The sequence below is a fragment of the Myotis myotis genome, unplaced genomic scaffold (assembly GCF_014108235.1).
Source record: "Myotis myotis isolate mMyoMyo1 unplaced genomic scaffold, mMyoMyo1.p scaffold_m19_p_24, whole genome shotgun sequence".
Lineage (NCBI taxonomy): Eukaryota > Metazoa > Chordata > Mammalia > Chiroptera > Vespertilionidae > Myotis > Myotis myotis.
In genome coordinates, this window is record NW_023416329.1 from 3497264 (window position 1) to 3515347 (window position 18084).

The window sequence follows — 18084 nt, forward strand, 5'->3', positions numbered from 1 at the left end:
CTGGTGCAGCCATTGTCGAAAACAATATGGCGTTTCCTCAAAAATGGAACTGCCATTTGACCTAGTAATACCACTTTTAGGAATATATCACAAGAAAACAGAAACACCAATCAGAAAGGATATATGCACCCCTATGTTCATAGTGGCACAATTCACCATAGCTAAGATTTGGAAACAGCCTAAATGCCCATCAGCAGATGAGTGGATTAGAAAACTATGGTACATCTACACAATGGAATACTATGCTGCTATAAAGAAGAAGGAATTCTTACCATTTGCAGCAGCATGGATGGAACTGGAGAGCATTATGCTAAGTGAAATAAGCCAGGCAGAGAAGCATTGAACAGATTGTCAAGGCTGGGGAGTGTTGGGGGGGGAGGGTAAGAGATTAATCGAAGGACTTATATGCATGCATATAAGCATAACCAATGGACAAAAGACACTGGGGGGGTGGGATAAGGACATGTGCCGAGGGGTAGGGGGGGGGGCAGGGGAAGGTCAATGGGGGAAACAAAGGAGACATATGTACTACTATTTGTAATACTTTAAACAAGAAAATAAAATTTAAAAAAAAATCCTCACATTTACATGGAACCCAAATAGGCAAAGCAATCCTAAGAGGGGGAGGGGAGAAAGCCTGAGGTATCACAGTCCCTGACTTATAACTATACTACAAAGCTACAGTAATCAAAACAGTAGATATTTATAGGACATTTCATCCAAAAGCATCAAAATATGCGTTCTTTTCAAATACATATGGAACATTGTCAAAGATAGATCATATGCTAAGACACAAAATAACCCTTAACAAATTAAAGAAGACTGAAATCCATCAAACATCTTCTCAGATCACAGTGGCATGAAACTAGAAATCAACTACAATAAAAAAAACCTCAAAAGCATTCAAACACATGGAAGTTAAATAGCATGCTATTAAATAATGAATGGATTACTAATGAGATTAAGGAAAAAATAAAAAACTTCCTGGAAATGAATAAAAAGGAACACACAACAATCCAAAATCTATGAGGCACAGTGAGAGCAGTCCTGAGAGGGAAGTTCAGAGCATTACAAGCCTACTTCAAAAAACAAGGAAAAGCTCAAAAAATCTAATACTACTATGGAAAGAATCAGAAAGAGAATAATGTGAAAAGCCCAGGGAAAGTAGAAGGAAGGAAATAATAAAGATTAGACCAAAAATAAAAACCATAGAGATTAAATAAACAATACAAAAGATCAATGAAACCAAGAGGTAGTTCTTTGAAAAGATAAACAAGAGTGATAAAGCTTTACCCAGACTCATAAATAAATAAACAAACAAACAAACAAACAAACAAATAATAAAATCAGAAACAAAATAACAACTGATGCAATCTAAATAGAAAGGATTGTAAGAAAATACTATGAACAACTATATGCCAACAAACTGGACCTGGACAAAATGGACAAATTCCTAGAAAAATATAATGTTCCAAAACTTAATCAGGAAGAATCAGAAAACTTGAATAGGCAGATAACAACTAATGAAAATGAAGCAGCAATAAAAAATCTCCCAGCAAACAAAAGTCCTGGAATGGATGGCTTCACAGGCTACTTTTACCAAATATTCAAAGAAAAACTAATGCCTATCCTCCTCAAACTATTCAAAAAATTTCAAGAGGAAGGAAGACTTCTTCCAAGCTCATTTTACAAGGCCAACATTATCCTAATTCCTAAACCAGATACAGATATTACAAAGAAAGAGAATTATAGGCAACTATCCCTATGAACATAGATGCTAAAATCCTGAACAAAGTATTAGCAAATTGGATCCAGTAATATATTAAAAATATCATACAACATGGCCAAGAGGAATTTAGTCCAGGTATGCAAGGCTGATACAATATTCGCAACCAATAAGCAAAATGAAAGACGAAAATCAGATGATCATATCAATAGACACAGAAAAAGCATTCGACAAAATCTTTTGTTTATAAAAATAATATCAGGAAAGTGGGATTACAGGGATCATACCTTAAGATAATATAGGCCATATATGAAGAACCTACAGCCAACATCATACTCAGTGGGTAAAAACTAAAAGCGTTTCCATTAAGAACAGAAACAAGACAGGAATGTCTACTTTCACTACTCTTATTTAATATAATACTGCAAGTCCTAGCCACAGTTATTAGACAAGAAAAAAAGATTAAAAAATATTGGAAGGGAGGAAATAAAACTATGATTATTCACAAATGACAAGATATTGTATATAGAAAAGCCTAGACTCCACCAAAATTCTACTAGAATTAATAAATGAATTAGGTAAAGTAGCAGGATATAAATCAACATCCAGAAATTGATGGCATTTCCATACACCAAAAATAAGATCTCAAAAAGGAAAACTAACTAAATAAATAAAAATTTACCATCACAACAACAAAAAAATAAGATACCTTGGAATAAAATTAACCAAGGCGATAAAAGACCTTCAGAAAACTACAGAACATTGAAAAAAAAGAGATAGAGGAAGATATAAACAATTGGAAGAATATACCATGCTCATGGATTGGAAGAATTAACATTATTAAAATGTACTTAATACTCAAAGCAATCTATCAATTCAGCACAATTCCTATTAAAATGCCAATGGCATATTTCACAGATCTAGAAAAAATATTCCAAAAATGTATATGGTACTAAAAAAGACCCAAATAGACACAGCAATCTTGAGAAAGAACAAAGTTGGAGGGATCATAATACGAGATCTCAAGTTATACTACAAAGCAATTGTAGTCAAAACAGTCTAGTACTGGCACAAGAATAGGCATATAGATCAACGGAACAGAATAGAAACCCCAGAAATCAACCCACATCATTATGCTCAATTAATATTTGGCAAAGGAAGCAAGAACATACAATAGAAAAAAGACAGTCTCTTCAATAAATGGTGTTAGTGAAACTGGACAAGTACAGACAAAATAATGAAACTAGACCACCAACTTACACCATACACAAGAATAAACCCAAAACAGGTAAGATACTTAAATGTAAGTTGGGAAACCATAAAAATCCTAGAAGAAAACATAGGCAGCAAAATTTCAGACATCTCATGTAGCAGAATTTTCACTGATACATCTTCTAGGTCAAGAGAAACAAAGAGGGAAATAAACAAATGTGACTACATTAAACTATAAAGCTTGTGTATAGCAAAGGAAACCAGCATCAAAATGAAAAGAGAACCCACTGTATGGGTTCCTGTTGAATAGAATGGAGAGACTTGGAGAGTATTATGCTGAGTGAAATAAGCCAGTCAGAGAAAGACAAATATCACATGATCTCACTTACTTGTAGAATCTAATGAACATAATAAACTGATGAATAAAATCGGTCCAGAGGCATAGAAGCATAGAAGAGACTGACATATCTTAGAGGGGAGGGAGGGGGAAGACAGTAAGAAATTAACTAAAGAACTCAGGTACACAGACAATAGTGTAGTGGAGGCCTGGAATGGGATAGGGTCTTGGTGGAGGGAGGCAAAGAAGGTGGGAAAACTGGGGGACATCTGTAATACTGGCAACATTAAGATATATACACATATATACATAGCCTATATAATAAAAGCCTAATATGCAAATCGACCAAACAGCAGAATGACTGGTTGCTATGACACATGCTGACCACCAGAGGGCAGATGCTCAATGCAGGAGCTGCACCCAGCCCACAGGCCCCAGGCCAACCAAGGTGGGTGCCAGCGGGGGTCCCCTGATAACCCCGCCGGTTGCCCCTCAGAGGGAGGCGACCAGCGGTGGTAGGGGCGCAGGGCTGGTGAGCAGATGGTGCCAGGTGGGCCAAGGCAGATGCCATTGGGGCCCCCCGATTTCCCTGCCGGTTGCCCCAGAGATTGGCCCTGATTGCCAGCTAGGCCTAGGGACCCTACCCATGCACGAATTTAGTGCGCCAGACCTCTAGTCCTCTAGTACACACACACACACACACACACACGCATTATGTGTGTGTGTGTGTATGTATATGTATGTGTATGTGTGTGCATATATATATATATATATATATATATATATATATATATATATATATTAGAGGCCCCATGCATGAGATTCATGTATGAGGAGGGTCCCTAGGCCTGGTTGCTGGCCAGTGATCAGGGCTGATTGGGGCCTTCTGGCTGCCAGTTGGGGCCTCCCGGCTGCCAGTTGGGGCCTCCCTTCCCTGGCTGCTGGCCAGGGCTGGCCAGGGCCTTCCTTTGTTCCATGCCGCCCTCCCCCGCCCCGCCCCCGTCAGCGCACATCATAGTGAGTGACTAAACTTCCAGTCTCCCAATTGAACTCCCGAGGGGATAATTTGCATATTAGGCGGAAATATATATATATATATATGAAAGTAGTTATAAACAGATTGTTAGGGCTTTGCTTCAAAATCCCAGAGCCTCATTTTAACTTAATTACCTCTTTAAAGGCCTTATCTCCAAGTACACTCACATTCTGAGGTCCTGGGGGTTAGGACTTTAACATACAAATTTTGGAGGAACTCAATTCAGCCTATAATGTACAGTATATACTCCTTTGATTGGGTTTTTCACTCCAGATAATTATTTTGAATGCATACAACATTACTGTATGTTGTTGAATGCATCATTAGTTTGCTATTTTTTATTGCTGAGTAGTAATTCCATTGTGTGGGCATACCACATTTATTTTATCCACACTGAGTTGTTTTTAGTTTGGGGCTATAGCAAATAAAACTGTTGTGAGCATTTGTATGCAAGTCTTTATGCAGACATTGCTGATGCTGCCATCCTGCGACCCATGTGTGTGCTTATTCTCAAGCTGGTCTGCCCAACACCTCCTGAGTGTCAGCCCTAGCCCCCCGAGTGGCCCTGTTTCCTCTCCAACAAGATGAAAGAAACTATCATGAACCAAGAGAAACTCACCAACTACAGGCACAACTGCGCATGGGTGGGAAAGGAACGGTACGTAGAAAGAAGGTGGTGGTTCACAGAACAGCTACAGCAGATGATAAAAAAAACTTCAGTTCCCCTTAAAGAAGTCAGGGGTAAACAGTATCTCTGGTATTGAAGAGGTAAATATGTTCACAAACCATGACAGGCCATGCTGAGACAAAGCAGCTGACAGAAATGCTACCCAGCATCTTAAACCAGCTTGGACAGACAGTCTGGCTGGTGTAAGGAGACTGGATGAAGTTCTGCCCAATTAATCTGTGGGTGGAAAAGCACTGCTTGCTACTGGAGAGGATGATGATGATGATGAAGTTCCAGATCTTGTGAGGATGTGATGAGGCTTCCAAGAATGAAGCAAACTGAATTGAGTCAACTCAAAAGAAGATAAACTTGAAGAAGTTTCTGGGAGCTGCTATTTTATATTATGACTACTTTTTCAAATTTGTTTATGGATCTGATAAAATCTAGATCTCTAATATTGTTTAGCCCAGTGTCCCTGGACATTTACAGCTCTTTTCAGTTTTAGTTTATACATAAATCATTCTTTACAGCTAATTAAGCTGAAGAAGTTTGGGAATAAAGTTTGAAACAGGTTAATAAAGTTATTTGCCTACTATAGTTTTATTTTTTTATTTCATTGACACTGATTTGTATACAGAAAGCAAACTTGTTTTTAGAAAGCTAATCATGGCATGTAATATGACATAATTTTTAATGAAATTTTATTAAAGATTTAACATGGTATTTATCATGTAAAAAGAGTGGTATAAAGTTTTCATGTTTGAAAACGTCCCTCCAGTAGCCCTCAGGGCTTCCATGGTTTATTCTTTCATGGGAGAGCAAGGTTGATTTTTTTTCTCTTAATGTTATCTATATTGTAAGCATATACTGAGTGCCTTGGTACATGTACTTTCACACGTAATTTTCTCTCATTTTATCCTCAATCTATGAAGTAGGTACTAGTTACTCCATTTGGTAAATGTAACTGGAAGTTACTTCAAAAAAGTGAAAGTAATCCATTCCTTCTGTTATATTCTATAAGATATTCTGTAAGATACCTGGGAAAAAAAGTAGTAGGAATGTCACCTTGTCTTTTTCCTTAAGTGATAATACTAAATTAATAAGACTACTTTTTTCTTTTAAAATTTTTTAAAATTAATATACAGTAAAATTGACCTGTGTATGAAGTTGTAACAATTTTAACACATACGTGTAATTGCCACCAGAACAATTTCATCATCCCAGAAACTTCTGTATTAGCAATTACAATGTTGAAGCAACTTAATGATTTTATAAATGGTAACTGCCACGACCTGTGCAACAGGTTTAGGATGGCCGACAACACAATGAATACGCTATACAAGAAATATGAATTTTGGAAGGCATGAAGAGTCTCACCAAGTCCAGTCCATCTGCTTTTATTCACTTTGAATACACATTTGCCCTTTAGCAATGCATACAGGCTAAGGTAAAGGTAAAGTTTGGTATGCAATGTAGATTACCATGTCAGGAAATTGCCTTGAACCACTGCAATCAGAACAGAGCAGACTTGTGCTGATATTCACAAAAAGAGACATTGGCTTTCCAATGTCTCTTTTGCACTTTTATGCTAATTGCTGTTTGCTTTAGCCACCGGCGTTTCCCCCTTTTTGTTTTCTTAATTAATCTTGAAAAGCGTATGCCCTGGGTAGGGTTAGAATTTTGTTTTGTTTTTTGTTTTTAAGACTCTTCATTCTGCATCTGCAGACTAGAAATTAACATACAATAGTGGTTATGCTAAGAGACAAATGTAGGGAGATCCAACAAAAAGGACTGAATTCTTTCATGTCTTTTTTAAATTGCTGCCAGGCATCTAAGGAACTAGTCTGTAAGTTTGCCTGGGGCTGCTGGGAGTAGTCATCTGTCTGCAGCCACAAGTACAGGTTGAGGCTCCAGGTCAGGGGTGGGCAACCCCTGGCACGCATTCCAAACATGGCACGCCAGTAACTTTTGCTGGCACACAAAACCCTCTCTTATAATCTTCCATTTACAATTTTTGTGAACATTTGAATGACTTAAATGTTAAATTACAAGGAACTGGCAAGACACTTGATGTTATGTTTGGTTACATAAAGGCATTTGAACAAAAAACTGGAAGTCTTTAAGAGGGATGTGGATGGTGAGAGATTTAGATATTTCCCAAACCTCGTGAGGCACATCAAAGACCTCCCAAAAGATGACAGAACAGACTGTCAAAGCCTTCAAAAGCTGTTTTGAAACATCATCGAGTCAACTATTGAGCACTTCTTCTCAAGATTTGTGAAATTCAGAGAACTGGAAGAGACAGCAAAATTCATGAGGTTTCCAGACAGCATGAAACTGGAGGAACTAAACTTACAAATGTTTTCATGGATAGATATGGCAGACTTTGAAATGCAGTTGATAGAATTTCAGAGTAGCTCAATTTGGAAGCAGAAATTTATTGACCTTAGAGTTGACTTGGAAAATATTGCAAAAACGCAATTAGAGACAGGAGTACCAGAGAGAAGTGTCGAAAACAAACTATTGAGGACTTGGAATGCCATTCCAGAAAATTTTTTCTGTTTAAAAAAATTTGCAACAGCGTTACTCTCCATGTTTTCATCCACATACGCTTGTGAATCATTGTTCTCAGTAATGAATTTTGTTAAGTCTCCTAATAGGAGTAGCCTAACAGATGAAAGTAGTAGCTCGTGCATATCTCTGAAGGTCACGAAATATAAACCTGATGTAAAATCTCTGTCATCAGCGATGCAGCAGCAAAAGTCCCACTGATAATATGAAACAGAGTCATAAAGTTTTCTGTTGGACTATCAGTGTACATGTATACATTATAAAATAAATGTATTTTTCATCATCATATACTGTTTTTTTGTTGCTCGAATGAATTTTATTATTTCTTCAAGGTTCTTCACATACATACACCTTAAGAGTTATCAAGTAGGTGTAACATGTTCTCAAAAAATTAGGGTTGGCACGCAGAAGAATTTTGAGTCAGAGATTTTGCTGGTTTTGGCACGCACTCACAAAAAGGTTGCCCACCCTGCTCCAGGTGCAAGGTCCGCATTAGTTTGGTCAATTCCTCCTGTGAATTCAAGTTTGATGTTCCTTTCAGGAATGCACATGGGCTTGGAGGAGTTTTCTGGAAATACACAAGCATATTCTTGACCAAAGGTTAATAAAGGGTCAGGACCTTTCTATAAACCAGACTCAGGGAGAAACCAAGATGGCAGCATAGGTAAACACTGGAGATTGCTGCCTCGCACAACCACTTCAAAAATACAACTAAAAGACGGAACGGACATCATCCAGAACCACAGGAAGGCTGGCTGAGTGGAAATTCTACAACTAGAAGGAAAGAGAAAAGCATACCAAGACTCAGAGGAAGTGCGGAGTAAAATACAGAGGTACAGAGGCGCATGCAGAGAAGGTTGGCGGCTTGAACATGGTTGTCTTTTTCAATTGGGAGGGAGTCTCAAGCTCTGAGCTCCAGTTCCAGGAGAGTCTCTGAGGACCCAGACTCATACCGGAGAAACTGGGCTGTCTGGCATGAGGCGGAACTCGAGGGCAGCTTTCTCTTAGGGGTGCTTGCAGTGATTGCCAGGACACTGAGAAGCAGGGCCTCTGAGGGCAGGGCTGAGAGCAGCCATAACTGCTCGCTCTGCCCTGTTGATCCCCTGGGACCCCGCCCCGCCCAAGCCACAAGGCTTTTGCATATGAAAAGCCTGGCCCTTTGCAATCTGATAATTACCTAACAAACTGCAGCTGGCCCAAGGCCCCAGGCAACTTGCATTGCATCACAACTGACTCCTGCTGGATAGCCTCAGGCAGAGGCTAGATTAGCACCTCCTTAGAGATCCAGGAGCCAGTGTGCCCGGTGGTCAGAGTGGGACCATCCAGATTGCAGCTCCTCTGATTCATAAAGGACACACTCAGGGGGCAGACTCCGTGAGCACCAAAGCCCCATTGAAGCAAGTCTTGCCCCGGAGGGGTGTCTCCAGCACAGAAGTTCTCCCACTGCAGACAGAGCTGATTCTCACAGCCAATTCTCACAGCCAATTGGCCTGGAGGTCAATCCCTCCCAGAGTTACCTACAACAATCAAGGCTTAACTACAACAAGACTGTGCACAAAGCCCACAAGGGGGTGCACCAAGAGTGTCTACCTCAGGAAATTGGGGAGGCTGAGCCACTGGGCCCTATAGGACACCTAACACAGAAAGCCACTCTATCGAGACAAAGAAACAGGACACAAATGACAAAAATGGAGGAAAGCAAACTACTGGATATAGAGTTCAAAACTACACTTTTAAGGTTTTTCAAGAATTTTCTAGAAACCGCTGATAAACTTAATGAGACCCTCAAGAAATCTAATGAGACCCTCGATGTTGTGATAAAGGACCAACTAGAAATTAAGCATACACTGACTGAAATAAAGAATATTATATAAACCCCCAACAGCAGAGTAGAGGATCGCAAGAATCAAGTCAAAGATTTGAAATACGAAGAAGCAAAAAACACCCAACTGGAAAAGCAAAATGAAAAAAGAATCCAAAAATATGAAGATAGTGTAAGGAGCCTCTGGGACAGCTTTAAGCATACCAACATCCGAATTATAGGGGTGCCAGAAGAAGTGAGAGAGCAAGATATTGAAAACCTATTTGAAGAAATAATGACAGAAAACTTCCCCTACCTGCTGAAAGAAATAGACTTACAAGTCCAGGAAGCGCAGAAAACCCCAAACAAAAGGAATCCAAAGAGGACCACACCAAGACACATCATAATTAAAATGCCGAGAGCAAAAGACAAAGAGAGAATCTTAAAAGCAGCAAGAGAAAGAAACTCAGTTACCTACAAGGGAGTACCCATACGACTGTCAGCTGACTTCTGAACAGAAACTTTGCAGGCCAGAAGGGAGTGGCAAGAAATATTCAAAGTGATGAATACCAAGAACCTACAACCAAGATTACTTTATCCAGCAAAGCTATCATTCAGAATTGAAGGTCAGTTAAAGAGCTTCACAGATAAGAAAAAGCTAAAGGAGTTCATCACCACTAAACCAGTATTATATGAAATGCTGAAAGGTATCCTTTAAGAAGAGGAAGAAGAAGAAAATGGTAAAGATACAAACTATGGACAACAAATACACATCTATCAACAAGTAAATCTAAAAAATCAAGTGAATAAATAATCTGATGAACAGAATAAACTGGTGATTATAATAGAATCAGGGGCATAGAAAGGGAGTGGACAGACTATTCTTGGGGGGGGAAAGGTGTGTGGGGGATGCAGGAAGAGACTGAACAAAAATCGTGCACCTATGGATGAGGACGGGGCTGGGGGGGGGGGATGAGGGCGGAGGGTGGGGTGGGAAACGGGTGGAGGGGAGCTATGGGGGGAAAAAGAGGAACAACTGTAATAATCTGAACAATAAAGATTTAATTTAAAAAAAATAAATAATAAACCAGACTCAGGATCCTTCCATTTGACCAAGCCTTCTTCCTTTGGCTCATTATGACACCAGTGTAGCTCCATTGGTGTCTTGCCATCAGCAGTACAAGTGAAAAAATTTAAGGTAATTAAGGCATGGTATAGTCTACTTACAGGAAATTTCTCTAATATCCCCCCTTTTTTGTTTTTCAAGTTGAGATTTTAGCCACTGATGTTGGCATTCTATAATTGCCTGTCCCTGGGAATTGTATGGTATTCCCATAATGTGTTGAATTTTCCATTTTGTACAAAACTGTTGGAAATTACAGCTTTTTTATGCAGGTCCATTATCAGTTTTAATAATTTTTGGAATTCCCATGATAGCAAAAGCAGCTAGGCAGTGATTAATGACCTGTTTCACTGTTTCCCTGTAGATGCATTGGCCCAAAGGACTTTTGAAAAGATATTTACAGAGACATGCAATGCCCCAAGGCATCCAAAAGGAGTATAATATGTTACATCCATTTGCCAGATATGGTCCCATATCAATCCTTGAGAGTTAATTCCTGTATTAGGCCCTTGAGGCAGATGTAACATACAAGGTGGGACATTCCTTGATTTCTGTTTAGCCTGATGTTGACTGATTCAGAATTGTTTAGATAACATTTTGGCAGGCTGATGTAAAAGCTGGTAAGATTCTGTGGCTTCTTGTAACAAAACAATTAATTGATTGGCATATGCATTTCCTTTTGTTAAAGGACCAGACAGGATATATGAGTCCTGATATGAGTAATATAAAAGGGATATTGTCTTTGCTGTACAATTTGCTGTACCTGTTTAAATAGTATAAATAGACTTTGGTCACTGAGCCATTTTAATTGAGCAGTCTCAATTCTGTTTACCAGGCCAGTAGCTTAGGCAGAATCAGAAATAATATTGAGAGGCTCCTGGAAATCCTGCAATGCAGCATTGATAGCTTCTAACTCAATCCTTTGTACAGAAGTGTGACTAGTCTGAATGACTTGGTCTGAATTTACTATATGATAAGTAGCTTTGCCATTAGAGGAACTGTTAGTAAAAACAACAGTTAATGCTCCAGGAATAGGTTCCTGCCTAGTATTTTTTGGTATAATAATAGTGGTATAATATAAAACTGTAGTAATTTGTTTTTTAGTAGGTGACAACTAAGTTCCCCCTGAATATCCACTTATTTCAACTTGCCAATTTAAATCAGTCTGAAATAAGGTTTATTTTCTAACTTCATTTGTCCTTGCGTGTGGACAGCAAATGAACTAGTTGGATTTCTGCTATTAGTCTTCCTGAGTACATTGACATAAGCTATTTACCCTCTGTTTAGGGAAGCAAAATGCAAAGCATTTACTCTTAAGTGTCCTTGGTTTGGGAAAGATAGGATTTATTAGATGACCTCAAACTGCTTGGCATCTAGATTTTCTAGATGGTTGCAAACTGCTGTTTTATGCTGTATTTGCTGTCTCACTGTTCGAGTGAGGCGAACCATGAAATCAGAAAATGATTCTGTCATCTCTGCATTCGTTTAATAAAAGCTTCCTCAGGATCCCCTAAGCATATTGAATAAATTTGTCATTTCTCCCGTAGAGATTTTTTAGATAATGTCTTAACCAATTAATGTCCCATAATAATTTCTAAAAGCCATTTAAGGTCTTAAGGCAATCTTTTTGTATTCCTACCTGTTAAGGCCTAATACACTGGTTTTCAAATATGTTTCCTAGATTTTTGAAGGGAATTTCTCTCTGTATCTTTTCCGGAGCAATCTTTAAGCCCTATTTAGGCAATTTCTTTCCTAATTAGGTAAACATTGCTAAAGTCTGCTTTTCCTGTGGGCTTGCCATAAATTGCTACAGTAAAGACTTTTACTTTCTTTCAAACAGAACAACCAACTTGGCTGCCTTCCAGAAAAACTAGCAGGAGAGAGACATGCTGGCCAATACTGCAATGCATACATCTCAAGAAAGAGTAACTTTCTTTTTACTTATAGGTCTAATTAATGGTGAGATTTAATGCTTGAATAATAACTTGCAGTTTACTATGAAAATAGTAGTGGAGGAGATTTTTAAATTTCTCCTTTTTTTAAGCTTAAATTTACTTTAAACAGCATTCTTTTTGGATAATGTTTATTTGCATATATATGCATATATATGCAAATTTTACTTTGGAACCAATTGCTCATAAAATATTGGCTTCTCATAGAAATGAGTTTATATGAGACTTTGATTATATTGTGAAAAGCTAACTTATTAATAAGTAATTAAAGTATGCACCTTTATTGAAAAAGCAAAGTAAGCAAACTTATATATTTGATACATGAAGTACAGATGCCACCCCACCCCCAACCAATCTGAAGACCAGCTGGGAAGGGGTCTGAGGCATTATGTATGCTCCTGTTTTGAAATTCCATTGCTGAATATTCTGGTTTCCTGCCAAGCTTAGAGGCTGAAACCTTTATAACATTTAAAATACATGTATAGAAAGAGAACACAGTTATTAATTTTTATTTGACAAAGCTTCCCACTTGATTTCAAGTGTATTAGATCGGCCTACTTTAGTTCAAAAATATTTCTTTTAAGAAGAGAGAATAAATCCTTGAATTATTCCAGGGCCCTTGAAATGTCCCAAAGCTATCTCTTGGTTAAAGTCTTGAAATTTAAATTAATATTAAAAATTTGGTTTGGACCATAGAATTCTCATTTTTTAATCAGGCCAATAAAAAATTATATCCTAGGTTGAAATTTTACCATACATAGTACACAGACACACAGACACATAAAGACTATAATATATTTTGAACTACTAATTTTTCCAGAGAAAATGCAAGAATTATTTTCCTCAAAAATGAATTTCTATACTTTATGCATTCTATTATCAAAACCATATAAATTCTCCCAACATAATTTGAACTTTTAACTTTTAGAAGCCTCAAATTTTTGGTGGTAAGTTAAATACTTAGCATTTCTCAGATTAGTAATATATTCATATTTTAAGAGATATTTCAAATAAAATACAAGACATATTCAATTAATAGATTTAATCCATCCTCTGGATTCTCCATATGAGGCAAATTCAGATTAATTAATGTTTCAGTATCCTGTCACTTCAAAATACCTATATATTTAATAATTTTTATTATTTATTCAGCAAAGTCCAAAGTTTTAAGTTATCAAAGACTTTAGAAAACTTTGTTTAGACATATAAAATTACCACTGAAAAAGATTTAACATATACCCTTTATTTTAGCCATATATATATATATATATATATATATATATATATATATATATATATATATATATTGCCTTAACCAATTTGAGATCTTAAAGCCAATTATTATTACCCAAGGCATTTTCCTTGGCAAATTCTGTAACAGAGATAACTCACTGGCTTTCAATGGTTTTAATGTTAAAGTACTATTTTATTTTATTTTTCTTTATAAAAAAACACACACACAAAAAAACAGGGAAATAGGAGTGCCCCTGGGACCTGGGAGTCAACCTTGGAATGTGGTCCATTATTATTCAAGAAGTGTCCATTATCATGGAAACATTAGCCTTGTTGCCCAAACCCAGCCTGTATATTTTCCTTGTGTCATTTCACTAGCTTCCAAAGAAAAACAGTCTGGAGCCTATTCTATAGCATCCATGAAGAGATGGGGCTTAGGCCAAGAGGCCACCCAAAATCAGGTGGGGCAGGCCTTCTCTTAAGCTATCCTTTTTCTCTTCATGGGTATAGAAGTCCCAGTTGCATCCCCAAATTGAGAGAAATGGCTCACTTATCTAAATTTCAAATGACAGACCAGGAAACAAAAACATGGCAAAAATGAGACTTTTAAGAATGCTCCTGAGAGCGGGAGCCCATTTTATCACAATAAAGGCAAGAGGCAAGAGACCTAGTAATTAATGGGCTGGGACCTTTTTTAGCTATCTTTACCTCCCTTTGTCTAAGCTAGGGGAATTTTCCTAGGACCTGTGTTACCAGCCACATGTACTGCTGATATTCTCTCTCTCCATTCCCACATTCTGTTTGCTCTGGGGAAATTCAGTTTCTTTTCTATGAAGATAAATTAGAGGCATGCTTCCTACAGGGGTGAAAATGGAGTGTAGGCATTTATTAACTTCAGAATAGTTCTGAGACAGTCTCTAAAATTTCTTACTAATTTATATCTTTTTTGAAATATTTTTTTGAATGGACTAACAATAAACAAATTAAACCAAACAACAAAGACAGATAAAACAACAATCAACAGACACTCTTATATATGATACTCACAAGCATGCATAACCCATAGGCAAGACTTAATAAATTAGAGTTCATTTCATGGATCTTTCAGATGTTTTACATTGCCCGGATTTACAGCCAGAATGTGGCCCAGAGGGCTCGCAGGTGGGGTCCCAGTGAACACCCACAAACAGCCCGTTGTTTACAGATCTTATCATATTCTGCTCCCCATAGCACTGACTGGAGTCTAAAGTCATTTTAGCTAAAATCTGCCAGTCCCAAGGCGTCATGTGGTAATTTTCAGACAAAGCATTAAGGAGTCCCTTTTTTAAATGGACTGTTAGCCCCATTTTCTCTAGTTGATGAGCCTTCCCACACTGGAGGCAGAGGATTGGGGGCCTTAGGTATTACAGTTTTACAGGCTCTACTTTGGGAGGAGGAGGGGGTGATGGCAAATCCTCCTGCCATTCTGTAGGTTTTTGATCCTCAATATGCAGTGGGCAATATACAGCTCAAACAAGAGCCCATAGTTAAAGGTGACAAGGGAGTCAACCTTGGAGTGTGGTCCATTATATACAGGCTGGGTTTGGGAAACAAGGCTAATGTTTCCAGGATAATGGGCAGTTCTCATTTTCCTTGAGCCTGATTTCTCCTTAAATTCCTATCTACTTGTTCCCAGAGATAAAGTCTACAATAATGTTTTGTGTTTTACTCGAATATTTCCCCATTATAACCTGGCTGATTTCAGAAATGTCCCTGTCCACTATGGTCATGACTCTGAAGCTGGCACAGGCTTGTGCATTCGGCTGACTTCCACTTCCACTTCTTTTTCACTCTGGCGAACCTTCTCCTCAAGTCCCTGTTCTAGGCACCACTTGCCGTGACCTGTGCAGCGGGTTCAGGGTGACTTGCAGGAGGGTCAATGACACAATGAATACGCTATACAAGAAATGTGAATTTTGGAAGGCATAGGAGGCCAGGTAGAAACCTCTTTCATGAAGAGGCTCACCAAGTCTGGTCCATTTGCTTTCATTCACTTTGAATACACATTTGCTCTTTAGCAATGCATACAGGCAATCAAAGGTAAAGTTTGGTATACAATGTAAAGATTATCAGCTCAGGAAATTGACTTGAGCCATTGCAATCACAGCAGGGCAGACTTGTTGGCCTTCCAATGTCTCTTTTGCACTTTTGTGCTAATTGCTGTTTGCTTTAGCCTCCAGCAGGTAATTAGAACAATTACCTGTACTCTGCAAAAAAAAAAAAAGTCTTTATGCAGACATATGTTTCTCTTTCTCTTAATACACAGGAGTAGAACTGCTAAGTCATATGGTAGGTAGATGGTTAACTTTATAAGAAATTGTTAAACTCTTCTGTAATGAGGGGTAATATATTACTAGAGTTTTAATTTGTATTTTCTTAATGACTAACAATGTTGAGCATCTTTTCACATATTTGTCACTTGTATACTTTCTTTGGTGAAGTGATTGCTCAAATAGTTTGCTCATTTATTATTGGGATACTTGTCCTCTCATCAGGTGTAGGAATTTTTATATATATAAATGCAAGTCCTTCGTCAAATGAATGTTGAGAATGTATTTTTCTCCAAGTCTGTTACAAACCCTTTAATTTTTATAACAGTGTGCTTTGGAGAGCTTTTTGTTTTCATTTGATAAAGTCCAATTTGTTTTTTTCTTTTATAGTTTAAGGTTTCTGTGCCCTATTTAGAAAAACTCTGCCAAACCCAAGGACACTAAATTTTTCTGTTCGGTTTCCTTTAGAAGTTTTATGGTTTTAACTCTTATCTTCAGGCCAATAGTCTATTTTGAATTAATTTTTATAAAAGGTAGGGTCATAGTTCCTTTTTTTGTATAAGAATATGCAATTGTCCAGAACTATTTGTTGAAAGACACTGGCTCCCTCCTCCTCATGCAACTGTAGAAAAACATTTGATGAAACATGTAAACATCTCTGAAAAGTGGAAAACTCATAGAAATCTAAGTCACCATCATCATTAGTTAGTTCTCAGTAGGCCAGGAGTCAGAGAACCTGACTTGTGGTACACACACCCCTCTTTTATTAGCCTTTAAAATATCTTTTAACCTCAGAGCTTATTCCCTCATCCATAAAATAAGAATAGCAATATCTGACTATTCTACTTTAGAGGAATTTTACATAGATTATGTATTTTTAAAAATATATTTTATTGATTTTTTACAGAGAGGAAGGGAGAGGGATAGAGAGTTAGAAACATCAATGAGAGAGAAACATTGATTAGCTGCCTCCTGCACACCCCCTATTGGGGATGTGCCCGCATCCAAGGTACATGCCCTTGACCGGAATCGAACCCTGGACCCTTCAGACTGCAGGCCGACGCTCTCTATCCACTAAGCCAAACCGGTTAGGGCTAGATTATGCATTTTTAAAGTGCTTCATAACTTGTAAAGTGCTACAGAAATGCAAGATATTGTCTTTACACATGAAGATCCCTGGACAACATGATCAGGCCATTCTCACTTTTCAGGAACATAAGTGACTGCAAGCTGAAGCTGTGCAAGAAAATGCTAATAACCAAGGGTACAAATTATGACTGCCTTCTGAATGTTGACATTAGAAACCCTTTTACTGTTGGTTATAAATGTAAGGGAAGTGGAAAAACAGCAGTAATAATTATTTAGAACACCGGAATTTAAAACATTAGGAAGACTGAAAATCAGAGCAATTATTTTGTAAAAAAAAAAAAAAAAAAAAAAAAAAAACTTATCAAGAGTAATTTGAACAGTGTTTGCCTCTTCTTTTTGTCACATAACGAAAAGCTGACTGAGCATCCCTACCCCTTGTGACCTGCCACGCTGCGTCCCAGGCAGATCACATCCCCACTTCATCCTCTGCACTTAACGCTGCTGTGGAGCAGCACCGAGAGCACCTTTAATGTGGAGCTGTTTGCCAGCATCACGCCCATCTCTCCTGTCACACTTTCCTCATTATGCCAATGAACTCCTCTAGACCAGTTCCTCTGGCTTCATATCTGGGCTGTCTTCAGTAGTGGCCACGTCAGCCTTTTCCTGGTCAGCCATTTCTTCTGTAACTATCGCTGTTCTATTAGAATTTTATTGCCAGAATTACCACTTTTCCTTTTCCTGCCTGTGTCATCTTTGTTGGTCAATGTCATCTTTTGATTATCCACATCCAGTAAAATGTTATGTTGGTTTATCACTGAAAGATGAGGAGGCAACACAACCACCTGCTTTGCTGTCGGTGCATGAGCTGAGTGACCAGCACACAGTGAGCCACTACTGACATGTTTAAAAGGAGTGACGTGAGTCCTGGCCTGATGGCTCAGTTGGTTGGAGCACCATCCCATTCACCAAAAGGTTGTGGGTTTGATTCCTTGTCAGGACACATGCCTAAGGTTTCGGATTGGATCCCC

At 38.1% G+C, this 18084-nt stretch overlaps 1 protein-coding gene and 1 pseudogene across 3 annotated transcripts in view; one reads left to right on the forward strand and one right to left on the reverse strand.

Annotated features, from left to right (window-relative positions):
• The window catches only part of PTPN20 (protein tyrosine phosphatase non-receptor type 20), a 183727-nt gene that overhangs the window by 36681 nt on the left and 128962 nt on the right, over positions 1-18084 (reverse strand). The gene's annotated exons all lie outside the window — the stretch shown is intronic.
• On the forward strand, positions 4896-5320 carry LOC118679381 (annotated as a pseudogene).